The sequence below is a fragment of the Ornithodoros turicata genome, unplaced genomic scaffold (genome assembly GCF_037126465.1).
Source record: "Ornithodoros turicata isolate Travis unplaced genomic scaffold, ASM3712646v1 ctg00000885.1, whole genome shotgun sequence".
Classification (NCBI taxonomy): domain Eukaryota; kingdom Metazoa; phylum Arthropoda; class Arachnida; order Ixodida; family Argasidae; genus Ornithodoros; species Ornithodoros turicata.
In genome coordinates, this window is record NW_026999410.1 from 785,109 (window position 1) to 799,765 (window position 14,657).

The following is a 14,657-nucleotide window of genomic DNA, read 5'->3' on the forward strand; positions in this document are numbered from 1 at the left end:
TCTACGTTACACTAGTGTCAGCGTGCTGAGCGGTTGAGCTGGAATTGGAATTAGGATTGGAAATGAATCAAAAATAATAATAAATAATACTAAAAAAAAAGGAATGAAAAAAGCGCTATCTGAGCTGATCGAGCTCGATTCACTCTGGAAATTGTTGCACCGACGACTGGCGCCACGTTCGAACTCACCTAAAATTTCTCCTCTGTTGAACTGTCCTTCTCGGCTCGCATGGCCGCGCCCATGAAATCAGCAATCAGCTGTTCTCGTTTTGAGTGTGCACCAAACTGTTTGTAGTTCAAGCTACAGGTACTTAATACGAGTGGGAGAGCTTCGGCAGTCTTCCTGTGGATTCGTGGGGGCATCAACAAAGATGGGCATAGCCTTCGGGATGGCTGTGTGTGTGACAGCCGGTGTCTTTCTCCGTCTGTTACGTCGCGAGACAACTGAGATCACCGTCTGTGCGCGCTCAGGAAGCTTGAAATCTGCCCTGATACATATACAGTAATATATACCTTCAATATGCGCTGATACATATACGATCAATAAATTGGGACTTGCTCCACTGCAATCTTTCCCGGAGTTCACAAAATAACACTGTTTGCGGATTTATGCCTTACATTTAATCTATCGCATGTCGTTCCACATCCTACCCGAATAACTCATGCCACGCAGTCAACCCTTGACTTGGTTTTAACCAGTGATGGGCAGTACTTGAAGTACCAAGTACTCAAGTAGTACTTTAAGTACATTTCTGTGTACTTCTACTTTACTTTAAGTACATTTTAAATCGTGTACTTTGTACTGTACTTAAAGTACTTTTTTGAGAACTTTCCCATCAAGTACTCAAGTACCCAAATTTGGACTCTGACAAAAAATCACAAACGAGTATTAAAAATGCACCCTACTAAAAGCGCTAAAATGACAACACGAAGACGAAAACACACAGATAGGGATATATATCTGATTCGTTTGTCTTCTTGCATCGTTTTAGCGCTTCCAGTGAAATGCAGTACCAATATTCCCACTATGGCAATTTACCAAAACGGATTTTTGTGCTTTTAAAGAGCATATTTGTTGAAGCAAATCTATTGTTGCGAGGCTTGAAATGTTGAAAAGGTATCAACTCTTCGATGATTGAGTAAAATGAATGGAATGCAAAGACATGCACACATTATGACACTGCAACCGGCAGCACAATGACTCGGTCAATTGCCATTTCAGCTCTCCCAATGCAAGGTTCTATGCGTTTTTTATATTGTTTCCTTCATTGGCAATTAATAATCAATCTATATCACAATGTGTGATTGCGTTACACGATGAACACTCTGAAAGGCACACATGCTTTCATTTTGACATTTTGCGTTTTTTAAGTGGTCACATCGTGTTTCATCCTCTTCAATTTTCTTCGTATTCTTTTTTAAACATGTTCTATTTCAAAAAGGAGCAAGGAACTCCCAGAAATGTATAATCTCTGTTGGGTTTTACTTTTTCCCCCTGAAATTATCTAGCCTCCTATACCCGAAGATTAGTACCGGAACACCACACTATGCGGGTGATCTTGGATCAGTCAGTGTATGATACTATTTTGCATAATCACAGCACAGCTGACTGATTACCTCTCTACATGTAACCGCAAATTATAATATATGATTAGCACTTAACCTATAGGACTTTATGGTTTCAGAGCATTTGTCAATAATGCTCAGTAAAGTTTTGCCAAAAGAGCAAGACACAGATACTAAACAGTGATATGCAAAGTGATACAAATTAAATTGGCGATGTACTTGATGAGTACTTGAAGTACTTTGCCTAGTACTTTGTACTTTACTTGGAGTACATTTGAAATTGGGTACTTTGTACTGTACTTGAAGTACGAATGACACCAGGTACTTGGTACCTTATTTTAAGTATAATTTTGAGGTACTTTGCCCATCACTGGTTTTAACCTCCCATCCTGAGCACATCACTTCTTTGCATGTCACTGATGGTCTCAGTGACCAAAAGGCCATTTTCTAAGATATCTCTTCAAGGCGTCCAAATGTTCATAAATTCAACGATAAAACCATATACGACAACGCTCGAGCTAACTTCCAAGCCATCAACGAGGGTCTTGAAGCTCCGTATGAAAATTCCTTTCGTGGCACCTCGCCTCACTCCATTGAGGATAACTGGTCCCTCTTTTGTGACAACATAAACTACCTTTCCGAGTACAATGTTTCAAAGATAGGAGTGAAATCTTATGATCACAATCCTTGGTTCACGAAAAGTCTTAAAATCTTGCTAACCAAGAAAAAGCGTTTATTCAGGAAGGCAAAGCGTCTTGGCGACGACGTATCACGGGCTAAATTTCGCTACTGTGAACGGGAATACAGGCGCTCGATGAAGGAAGTGACACATAAGTTCTTTACCGTCGACCTCCCGTCTCCCTTGACGAATAAACCAAAACAATTTTGAAACATTTTATCTCCGCCAAAATCCCACCTAATCAGTCTAACTGACACCCGCCGACAACGACAGCGCCAACGCTTTCGCTTCCTTGTTTTCATCCGTTTTCAACACCGATAACGGGTACACCCAATCTCCATTAGTATCAGTAATCGCCTCCTCACCTATGGTCCCCATTCATATCAGCACTCATGGCATTTGTAAAGTCATTGGGTCACTTAAGCTGTCGTCAAGTGCTGGTCTGGACTCTATTAACCCGAAGGTTCTATACAACACGAGATTTATTTCCAGCAAGATTCTATGTTGCATGTTTACTCAGTCACTCCAAGATTCTGCTTTACCGCAGGACTGAAAGACGGCGAAAATTGTCCCTATTCACAACTCAGGCAGCTGCCACATCGTTAATAACTACCGCCCCATTTCACTCACTTCTATAGTATGTAAAATTCTTGAACGCATACTGCAACGTAGTTAAGTACCTTGAAGAAAAATGCTTCTTCTATCCCTTGCAGCACGGGTTTCGAAAGCTCTTTTCTTATGAAAATCAAGTAGCCAGTTTTGTTCACATCTTTCTCCACGCGGACAATAATCATCGGACTGACGCCACTTTCTTAGACTTTCGCAAGGCATTCGATATGGTGCCGCACTCTAAGCTTCTATACAAACTCTATCTGCTTAACCTCGATCCGTATGTCGTCCGTTGGATAGCTCATTTTCTGACTAATCGTACGTTATTTGTTACTTGCAACAACCACCTATCCCCAGATGTACCTGTGCTTTCTGGTGTCCCTTAGGGTTCAGTCCTCGGCCCTCTCCTTTTCCTTATCTATATAAATGACCTTCCTTCAGGCATATCTGCCACGATTCGTCTCTTTGCTGACGATTGTGTAGTGCACAGGAAAATGCTCTCTCCTTCTAACCAACTAACCTTACAAAGCGACCTTTAACTAATCCGGCGTTGGTGCAATGAGTGGCAAATGCCTCTGAACATTGCAGAGTGTCGCATTTTGTCGTTTTCTCGAAGACGGGTCTCCTGTCTTCCTCCCTTCCCCTACATTCTAAGTGATACCACATTAACCCGAGCAGATTCTTACAAATATCTTGGAATCCACCTTTCCTCCAACCTAACTTGGAACGAGCACATCAACTACATAATAACTAACGCTTCTTGCTCCCTAGGCTTTGTTAGACGCACCCTCAGGTTGGCGGCCTCCATCTTAAGCTCCTAGCCTTCACGGCTCTTGTACAAAGCAAGCTGGAATATGCATAACCTATTTGGGACCCTCCCCAAAAGTATCTCTGCGACGCCATAGAAGCCATCCAGAATCGGGTTGCTCGTTTCATTTCCAACGACTACTAATTCGATACCTCTGTAACCGCATTAAAATCAAATCTTAATCTCGACTCACTTGAACATCGTCGCCGTCTTGCCAAGTTAGCCCTCTTCCATTGGTTCTTTTTCATCTTACCACCGCACCAATCGCCCATCACCTGCCCGAGTGTCATTTTTCCTCACATCGACCACACTAATAAGGTCACATGCTTTCATTGTAATACCAATGCATTATCCAGATCATTCTTTTGTTCAACTGCCATCGAATGGAACAACCTCCCATCACCTCTCACAGCTATTATCGAGCATACACTGTTTTGTAACGCCCTCTCCTGTTCACTCCACCCACAAGACCACCACGCTTGTATGTCAGTTGCTCTGAAATGTTTCACCTCCCCCTTATCATATTTGTTAGTTATCTGTACTTATGTGAACGAACTCCTTGTTTCACGCTTTAATACTTGTTTTCATATAAGTTTGTACTGTCGTCGTTTCTTTATTTTCCTGTTTACTTACTGCTAATGGTGTTCTTCTTTTTTGCTGGGTTGTTTGTTTCTATCAAGTTGCTGTAAATGTATCTTACGCTCCAGTTCCCACCCCCACGTAATGTCCTCCGGACCCTTGGGGTTCTCGAAATAAATAAATAAATAAATATGAATGTTATGCTAGTGCGTGCAAGTAGCGTCTGATGTAGGTCCACGGTCTCGTCATGATACACTGAGGAATACTGCGACACACTTGATTGAAAGCATTGCTGCAAGATAGCTTGTTTCCCGACTGATTGTGCGCTGAACTGAACTTGCATTTTTGTAAAACAACTTCAATATAATGCAGTCGTAGAGAGATAGTTTCCTTGGTTTTGTGGCATATTGCGCTCACTTCATCTGCTTTTCTCTTGGGCCCCGTTTGTGCTATCGCGGCCTCAGTGGGGGTCCTGACACACGGCTTGGGAAACACTGAGGCATACTGTATATTGTTACATGTGACATGTTGTAGTGTACTGAAGCCAGCTTCACTGGTGTATTGTTTCTTTGCATGGTTACTTCTTCAACGTTACTTGAATGAGGAATGTGGAGAATGAGGAAATGTATGCCTTGCATGTTCTGGATGTTCTTTAATTGCTGACCACTGCTGTTGGGCTAAAATCCAGCAACTACACAAAAAGATTAACAAATGCAGAACAGGAGACAGAAACACGGACACAATGACATGATTGAGATCATGATATGATGTCAATTTTTTTCTGTGTTTCTGGTTCTACATCCTATGAACATGTGCCTCATTGCCAGCACCCTTTCCCTCTAGCTACGAAGAGAGCCTCTCAGTAATAAAAATGCATGTTGTCAAATGCACGTAAACAGTGCTTACATTTTTTGGGGTCTTCGCTCATTTAGTGTTTATGCCAGAAAGTGCTCCTCTAGTTCACATGGCATACTGAATATGAGTGTGCTCCAAAGCCACAAACTACATTGTACATTAGCACTGCAGTATGTTTGTCGGCACACATGAAATTACCCTTCATAAGTGCATCATGCAAGCTGATTGATTCTGATGCTAATTGCTCACGAAATAACGTGGGGTGGACACTGGAATCACATGTTGCGTCACTAGCAATGCCATACTCACTCAGCACTGACATCACAAGCAGTGATTTTTCACTGAAGCCTGCAACTCAACGATGTAATTCACATCTTGATTGCAGAAAAGGTAAGCACATGTTTGTTATTACTTGGTATACAGTTGAAACTTGTTAATGTGATGACGGTCATTCTCGTTGATTTTGGCAATGAAACCATTTGAGGATAAAAAACACTTGTCAAGGTGCAAGCTTTGAAAAGTAGTAAATTGAGTGAGGCATTTTAAATTGCCTTTCTTCCTTTATATTTTCAATGCTGACATACATCAGCTTGTGTAACTGTCAACCTGGGCTATTCCAGCCAAAACCAGCCAGAGATGCAGCTTGACTCTCTTAAATATCACTGAAAAAAATTGCGTGCATTTTTTAGACGATGCATATATCGAATGTAAATCATCATTTTGTTTTCCTGAACAATGAGGCGCATTAAACTGTGCCGAAATATGAAGTCCCTTACGAGCTTCCTTCTGACATCTACATATACATCATTTGTGCGCTTTCCTTGCCTGGTGTTAGAGGGGAAGCACGGGTCTGCCATCCCAAAGGGTATGTAGAATGAGAATAAATCTGGTGATGTGGTGAGAATTCAAGAACGGAGCACATTTGGGGTCAAGTTTACAATAAATTTCTGACAAATTAGCATTCTTGAAGGAGCCCCAGATTATTTATGCTTGTAACTGATTGCTTGTGATTAGCTTCACATAAAAATATCAAGCTGATCTATATTCATTGTCCCCGCAGGGGGCACCGGCTTTGGCTGGTGTTTTGTGAGTGGCGCCACCACGGACCCCAGCCCCCAGTCCCAAGGTGTTAACGTACCGTGCCGACGGGACGCAAGGTGAAGGGTCAGAAGCCTTGAACGGTGGCGGTCGGGGTCTTGGTCAAGCCCCGGCCGCTGGGTTTTCCTTAAAACTCCGGGACCTTCCCACATGTATGAATGTGAAGTGTGGGTGACCAATGGGAACATTCATTTTCTTAAACCTCATATGGTTAAAAATTCTATTTCCTCCTCGACCGCGGGCGGCAAGCGCCCGCGGACTGAAGTCTTCAAACAGGTGTTCGACGCCTTTCAAGCAAAATACATTGTCATTAGCAGTGCAAGCACTGATAATGAACAGGACACTCCACTTGGAAAAATGCCACCGTTTTTCATTGAGAAGGCGGTGGCATCGCTGTCAAAAATGTGACTGAAATTAAGCGCCTCAGATCAGATGACTTATTGCTTAAGTGTACCTCGGAAGGCGACTGTGAGCGAATTCTGAACACACAGCAGATGCTCGGAATCAAAATATCATCAACTTTGCATAGGCCTCTGAATACCTCCCGTGGTGTTGTGTCGTTAGCTGAACTCATTGATGTTCCGTCAGAAGAGATTCTTGAAAATCTGAAAAGCCAAAAGGTGATCGACGTAAGAAAAATCAAAATCAGGAAGAACAATGAGTACATAACGATACGCAACACAATTCTCACATTTGACTGCCCGACTTTACCAGAAAGTATCAAGGTACGGTATCTGACTGCAGATGTGCGGCCATATATCCCTAATCCACTCAGATGCTTCAAGTGTAACCGCTTTGGCCATCCTTCCGATACTTGCAGAGGTTCTGCATGCTGTGCCCGCTGCAGCAAGCACGACCACAACTCTAAGGAGTGCAGAGGGCAACTGCGCTGGTGACCACCCTTCATACTTAGGTCTTGTCCAAAGTGGAAGTTTGAGAAAGAGGTGATGCACATCAAAGTCACACAGAAACCAAGTTATCCAGAAGCCAGGAAGAAGGTAACTCCGTTCCAGTTCCAGAAATCGTTTTCATCTGTCGTTAAAGAGACACCAAGGATGATCTCATGCGCAACACAGACAGAGAACACAGACAGACAGACAGAGACTTGTCTTGCGTGCGAGACAAGACAGAGAACACAAAACAAAGTGAAGAAACGTGTACACCTATTTCTGAAACACCACCTCCTGTAACTGTAACCACAGCTTCCCGTCACTCTCACAGGCGCCACTTTCTTCATCGCAAACCGTGGAGGCAAGCTCCATGGAATGCGATGATGACACGAGCTCGCAAGGCTCGTTCGCGAGCGCGAGCTCACAATCTCAAAGAAAGCCTAAGAGCAGTATTTCGGGGAGTGGCTCACTCCCCGATATATCGCCCAAGGAACTCGCGGCTGCGCGGAAAAAAACTCCGAGACAGCTCATAATGCCCCCAAAGAAGAAATAATGAAAGTTTCTTTACACAGTAGTCTCTTCCTTATGACGAAAACCCCTCTTGTGCACACGTTTCTCAATTTCTATATCATGGCGATCCTTCAGTGGAATTGTCGAGGGCTTCTCAGTAATATTGATGATGTCAATGATCTTTCGGACAAGTATGACACACTCTGTTTTGCACTACAAGAGGCTTATTTGAATCCACATCGAACACACACACTCCGGAGATGGAACTTGTTCCGAAACGATCGGTTTGATGCAACACGTACATCTGGAGGTGTTGCTATCCTCACATGAAAAACCCTCCCTGCAAAGCACCTTCCACTAAAAACAGCACTCGAGGCAGTTGCCGTTCAAATATGTCTTCAAGGGGTCATAACTGTATGTTCCGTATATCTGCCACCATCAGCTGTGGTTGCTCAGAACACTCTCGAAACTTTAATTGACCAACCCCCGCCGCCTTTCCTCTTACTGGGAGATTTTAATGCCCAGAACTGTTTATGGGGCAGCTCGAGAGTCGACCGGCGAGGAAAAATGCTGGAAAACATTACTTTCTAGGTCTATCACCCTTCTAAACAAATGAAGTCCTACGTATGTAAGCAGCGCTAACCAACCTTTATCTGCCATCGACCTCTCATTGTGCAGCCCATCAATGTTTCAAACGATTGACTGGGCAGTAGAGCAGAATCCTCGGGGCTGCGACCACTTTCCGGTTGTCATGAAACTGCATAATACCACAAATACCTTAGGTACACGTCCACCTCGGTGGAAACTGTCACAGGCCAATTCGACTCTCTTCAAGGAGAAGGCCAATATCCTAACATCTTTCCAAGGTTTAAGTATAGAAGATCCTAATAATCTTGTTACTGACACTATTATAAATGCCGCTCAACAGTCAATTCCACAAACATCCGGTCGACTCCCTAAGCGCTCCAAGTCTTGGTGGACGAGCGACTGTGAAACTACACGCAAAGAACAAAATCGGGCGTGGGGTGTCTTTCGAAGGCACCCCACTACTCCAAGCTTAGTTGCATTCAGGAAAGCACGTGCAAACGCACACTGGACACGAAGACAGACGAAAAAAGAATCTTGGAAAAATTGTGTATCTTCTTTAAATTGTAACGCTCCCTCAGAACTTATATCGGACAGGCTAAGGAAAATCAAGGGAGACTACACAAGTTTCTCTGTCCCATTACTGCACGTAAATGGCGTAGTTTGTGAGAGTTTAGAAGAGCAGGCCAATGCCCTTGGGGAGCATATGCAACATGTATCCAGCTCAGCTCACTACAGCAGCGATTTTTTGAAAATAAAATTGTCTGCTGAGAAACAGACGATTCAAAGCGAGGACGGTGACAAGTATGCATACAATTCACTCTTTACAATGACTGAGCTACAAAGGGCTCTGTTATCCAGTAAAGTTACAGCGCCAGGTCCCGATCGTGTTACCTACTCCATGATCCAGCACTTATCTTCCACACCTTTAGGATCCCTTCTTGATTTCTTTAATTTTGTCTGGCGAGAGGGTTGTCTTCCGTCTGGCTGGAAGGTGGCAACCGTTGTTCCATTGCTAGAACCTGGAAAAGACCCCTCAAACCCTTCCAGCTATCGACCCATAGCGCTCACAAGTTGTCTAGGGAAAACTTTTGAGCGCATGGTGAATGATCGCCTGATGTATTTCCTTGAAGAAAATAAATGTCTCGATAAATTCCAGAGTGGCTTTAGAGCTGCGTGCTCGACAACAGATCACCTGCTGCGGCTAGAGACTGCCATCAGAGAAGCACTTGTCCGAAGGCAGCATTGTGTGTCCGTATTTTTCGACATCAAAAGGCTTACGACATTGCCTGGCGGTATGGTATTCTGCAGGACCTGCACACTCTGGGAATAAGCGGCCACATGTTTCGCAGCATTGCCAATTTCCTTCAAGGACGGTTATTTCGGGTCCAGATTGGATCGCCCTTTCTCGCTCATTCATACAAGAGAACGGTGTACCGCAAGGATCCGTCCTAAGTGTGACTCTTTTCATTGTAAAGATGAACTCCATAGCAAGTGCCATTCCTCCTTCAGTGAGGTATTCACTGTATGTGGATGACGTACAAATTTCTTGTTCCTCTTCCAGCATTGCTAGGTGCGAACGCCAACTTCAACTCACAGTAAACAAGTTGCTCAAATGGTCGCATGGAAACGGTTTTAACTTTTCCCCGGAGAAGACTGTCTGTGTCTCCTTCTCTAGGGTACGGGGAGTGTTTCCCGAACCAACACTTAAAATGGGCAGCCACAACATTATTGTAAAGCCTGAGCATAAATTCCTTGTGCTTATATTTGACCGGAAATTGACTTTCCTTCTTCACCTCAAACACCTCAAGGTAAAGGCCATTAAAGCTCTAAATCTTCTAAAGGTGCTTTCTCACCGGTCCTGGGGAGCAGATCGTGACACACTCAAGATGATTGATTGATCAAGAAGATGTTTCCACTGTTCTTTCCAAATTGGATTATGGATGTGCTGTGTACGGCTCAGCACGGCCAGCTACACTCAAAATCCTTAATCCAGTGCACCACCAGGGACTGCGCTTAGTTCTTGGAGCTTTCAGAACTTCTCCGATACAAAGTATTTACATAGAATCGAATCAATGGTCCTTAGAGAGACGCAGGTTTTACCTCGCTACTTCATATGCACTCAGAATCAGAGGTCACCCTGAGAACCCAGCATATCAATGCGTGTCAGATACACAATTCAGACAGCAATTCTTGAACAGGCCTTCAGCTGTGCCTTCTTTTAGTATTAGAATGTCACAAGCAATCGAACACTATGGCTTTCCAGAGTACAACTCTATGATCCTTGAGACAACTGAGAAAATCCCCCCATGGCAGCCCCTTCCAAAATGCAACATGTCCCTTTCCAGATACAACAAACGTGAAATTGCTAACACTGTCCTGCAACAGGAATTTGAAGTGCTGAAGGATAGCTTTGGCAGCCATGTAGAGTTGTACACTGATGGCTCAAAAACTATTTCAGGGTATCGTGCGCTATGGTTACTGGCACAGTTACGAGGTCACATCGTTTGAAGGTCACCATGTCTGTCTTCACAGCGGAAGTGTATGCCATAATTTTAGCCCTCAATTATATCTTACAAATTCGTATCAAATCATCAGTCATATACACAGATTCTTTGAGTTCCTTACAGACTATCTGTAGCATTCATTGCACAAAAGACCCCATTGTCCATCGTGCAAGGCGCATTGCAGCCATGTTGGGGTACCCGGAAATGAAAAGGCCGATCAAGCAGCTGCTGCTGCCCTAACAAACGACATTACGACTTTCGACATTCCATCAAAAGATCTCAGGCTATGTTTAAAAAGCAGCATTAACAGACACTGGCAGAGCTTTTGGGACCAACAGACAAGCAACAAATTACACACTACAAAACCAAAGATAGGCCCTTCTCCATCTGCATCCAATCGACTGTATGAGGTGCTATCTGGTCGGCTCCGTTTGAGACACACATACTTAACACATGGATATCTCTTACGGGAAGAAGACCCTCCCGAGTGTAATCACTGTGGGGAACAACTCTCAATCCTCCATATCCTCATTGTATGCCCAGCATATCAGCATCTTCGTGAACGTCATTTTGTTTTATTCTATAGAAACTTCTTACCACTCCGCCCGGCGCTTTTGCTGGGCGATGAAAGTTTCATACCCTTTGAAAATATCTATATGTTTTTTAGAGATACCGGTGTGGTCGGTTTTTGGTCGGCAAGCGACTAAGTCGGCCACTGCACCTTGGACCAACGTCGGTCTGATGTCGCTCACCGTGGTGTTTGGTGAACGACGTTGGGCCGAGAACGTTGTGCGACGTCTTGCGCGCGTGCTATTGACAGCTCGGCATAATAAAGACGGGCCAATGTCGGCCCTACGCTGCAAACAAACCCGAAAACAATGCAGCTACTACTTGAAACAAAAAGAAAAAAGATGCACTTTGACGGCTGGCAAAAAGACGGATGACAGTTGACTAACGACTCTTTCGGCCAGCCAACGTTGGCACAATGTTGCATAGTGATAGGCAGAGCGAGGTTTGGCAAGCCTCCGGCTAGGGGGCAGATCTGTACCAAGAAACAAGCTCGTTGACCAAGCACTTGCCAAACTTGGTTCATCTCGGTATGTTGCCTTGGGGAGAGGTATACGCGGAATGGTGTAGCACTGCATAAGTTCAACTTTCCATTGGCCAAGTCATTGTCTCAAACCAAAAGTAGTAAGAAACAGAGACATTATCTTCATGATGAGCTAATACGACAAGCAATTCCTCATTTCAGTGTTGTTTGTGTACGCGTAGAATTAAACTTAGACACCTCACCCTTCATTTTGACTCACACGCGAACAGGATTCTCGAATTTGTGGAAGCCCGCGAGACAACCCAATTGAAATTGGCCGACGACCGACTCTCGGCAGAAAGTCGGGGACCAGTTGGCAGCCAACTAAGTTGGCCAGTCAGTCATGTTCTAACGTCTGGCCAAAGTTAACTGCCGACTACGTTGGCGAGGACCTGGCCAATGACGTTGGACCAACAGACCATGCCGAGGGGACGCCACCGTGGCTTGCTGTCAGTCGGTTACCGAACTCATCTTCACGTAGTACCAAGGTAAGTGGCCAATGATGTCTCTTTATGACGATTTCAATCAGTTCTCGGGGATGCACATATTACCCAAGATTAAGACAGTCACGTAGACTCTGTTGTATCGTTGAAACTGTCCAAGCAACAAACAAAAGTTGGGCCAAGCTAGGCTATAGTTAGGCTGGCCTACCTGGCGTTGCTTGGTACATCATCGGCCAACAAGCTTGTTTCTTGATACGGATCTGTACCTTAGCCAACGATTTGCCAAGCATTGGCCAGCCTACGTTGTGCCAAGCTTGTGCCAAGATACAGACCAAAGCATTCCAGCGGCGTCCCTCATTTTCAGACTCAATTGTCTCGCGGCGTAAGGTAATGATATACCATTATTTGTTTGTTGCTCATATTTCCCACAACGTTTCCTGAGGAAAAACAGACACTATACATAACTTGTCTAGCGAGCTTCCCCAAATTCGAGAGACCTGTTCGCGTGTGTGTCAAAATGAAGGGTGAGGCGTGTCTAAGTTTAATGTGGCGCGTACACAAACGACACTGAAATGATGAATTGGTTGTCGTATCAACTCGCCATGAAGGTAATGTGTCTGTTTCTTACTGCTTTAGTTTTGAGAAATTCCCTTGGTCCATCGAAAGTCGAACTTATGCAGCGCTAGACCATTCTACGTTTCTCTCTCCCTCAGGCGAGATTGATCAAGGCTGCTTGGCCAACGACCTCGTTTCTTGATACGGATCTGTACCCTGGCCGACGGCTTTCCGATCCTCGCTCTGCCTATCACTACGCAACGCTGCGCCAACGTTGGATGGGCGAAGGAGTCGTAGGCCAACTGTCATCCGACCTTTTGCCAACCGTCGGCCATCGGTCATGGCTTGCTTGGGTGTCACAGAAGGGCCATATACGCCATATGAAAAAAGATAAAGGGTCCTCTAACGTCCTCTATATGTTGCATTGTGATAGGCAGAGCGAGGTTTGGCAAGCCGTCGGCCAGGGCAGATCTGTAGCAAGAAACGAGCTCGTTGGCCAACCCAAGTGAAAAAACGTGCTTGGCCCAAGATCGTCTGAGAGGAGTTGGCCAACTAAGCCAACCTTGGCCCAAGGTAAGACAATATGGTTGGGCGGAGCTTGGGGATTGACAATGGCATGAGACTGGCCATCCATTCGCCACCAACATAGGGCCAACCTTTCTGGCCAACCTGGCCAACGTTGACCCATATATGGCCCTATCACGGCCCAGTAAGAAATTTTGATTGACAACGCTACCTCCCAGCGGCGAAAGCAATATTGGCGAAACACTGGGCCGACGTCTGCTTCCAACCTAAAAGTTGTCGGGCCGAGCTTGCAAAAAAAAGTTTAGGCCAAGGTTGGGGATTGACAATGGCCTCACTCGGGCGGACTTAGCCGGCACAAGCTCGGGCCAACGTACAGGGCCGACCTGACAGATGTAGGGCCGATGTCTGGCCAATAAGGAAGCAAGAAAGAACTGATGTTCTGATTGGTATGAAGCAAGGTAAGGAAGCAAGCTTGGGTACTGATTGGGTAAACGTGGGCCCTAAAATGGCCCATGGAACAACACCTGTGCATGGGCCAACCACGGCCCGTTGCAAAAAAATGCATGACCCAACTCACTCAATTGTCTCGCGGCGTATTGTAGGGCGTAGGGGGAGAATCGTAAAAGCTCGCAATATGCCCGAGATCACTAGAATCAAACATGTCAGCATAAAGAAAAGAAATTGCATTTCTTTCCTGAGGAAGAACAGCAGATACTATACATAGGTTTGTCTCGCGAGCTTCCACAAATTCGAGAGTCCTGCTCGCGTGCGAGTCAAAATGAAGGGTGAGGTGTGTAAATTTAATTTGATGCGTACACAAACAACACGGAAATGAGGTATTGCTTGTCGTATTAGCTCACATGAAGATAATGTCTCTGTTTCTTACTGCTTTTGGTTTGAGACAACCACTTGGCCAATCGAAAGTTGAACTTATGCAGTGTTACACCATTCCGCGTTTCCCTCTCCGCGAGGCAACGTACTGAGATTGAACCAAGCTTGGCAAGAGCTTGACTGGCCAACCGAGCGGTGCTTGGCAAGTGCTTGGCCAACGAGCTCTGTACAGAGCTTTCTTGCTACAGATCTGTCCTGGCCGAGGGCTTGCCAAACCTCGCTCTGCCTATCACAATGCAACATATGGAGGACGTTAGAGGACCCTTTCTCTTTCTCATATGGCGTATATGACTCTTCTGTGACAGTTTCAACGACTACAACAGAGTCTACATGACTGTCTCAATCTTAGGTAATATGTGCACTCCCGAGAACTGATTGAAATCGTCATGAAGAGACATCATTGGCCACTTACCTTGGTACTACGTGAAGGTGAGTTCGGTAACCGTCTGACGGCAAGCTACGGTGGCG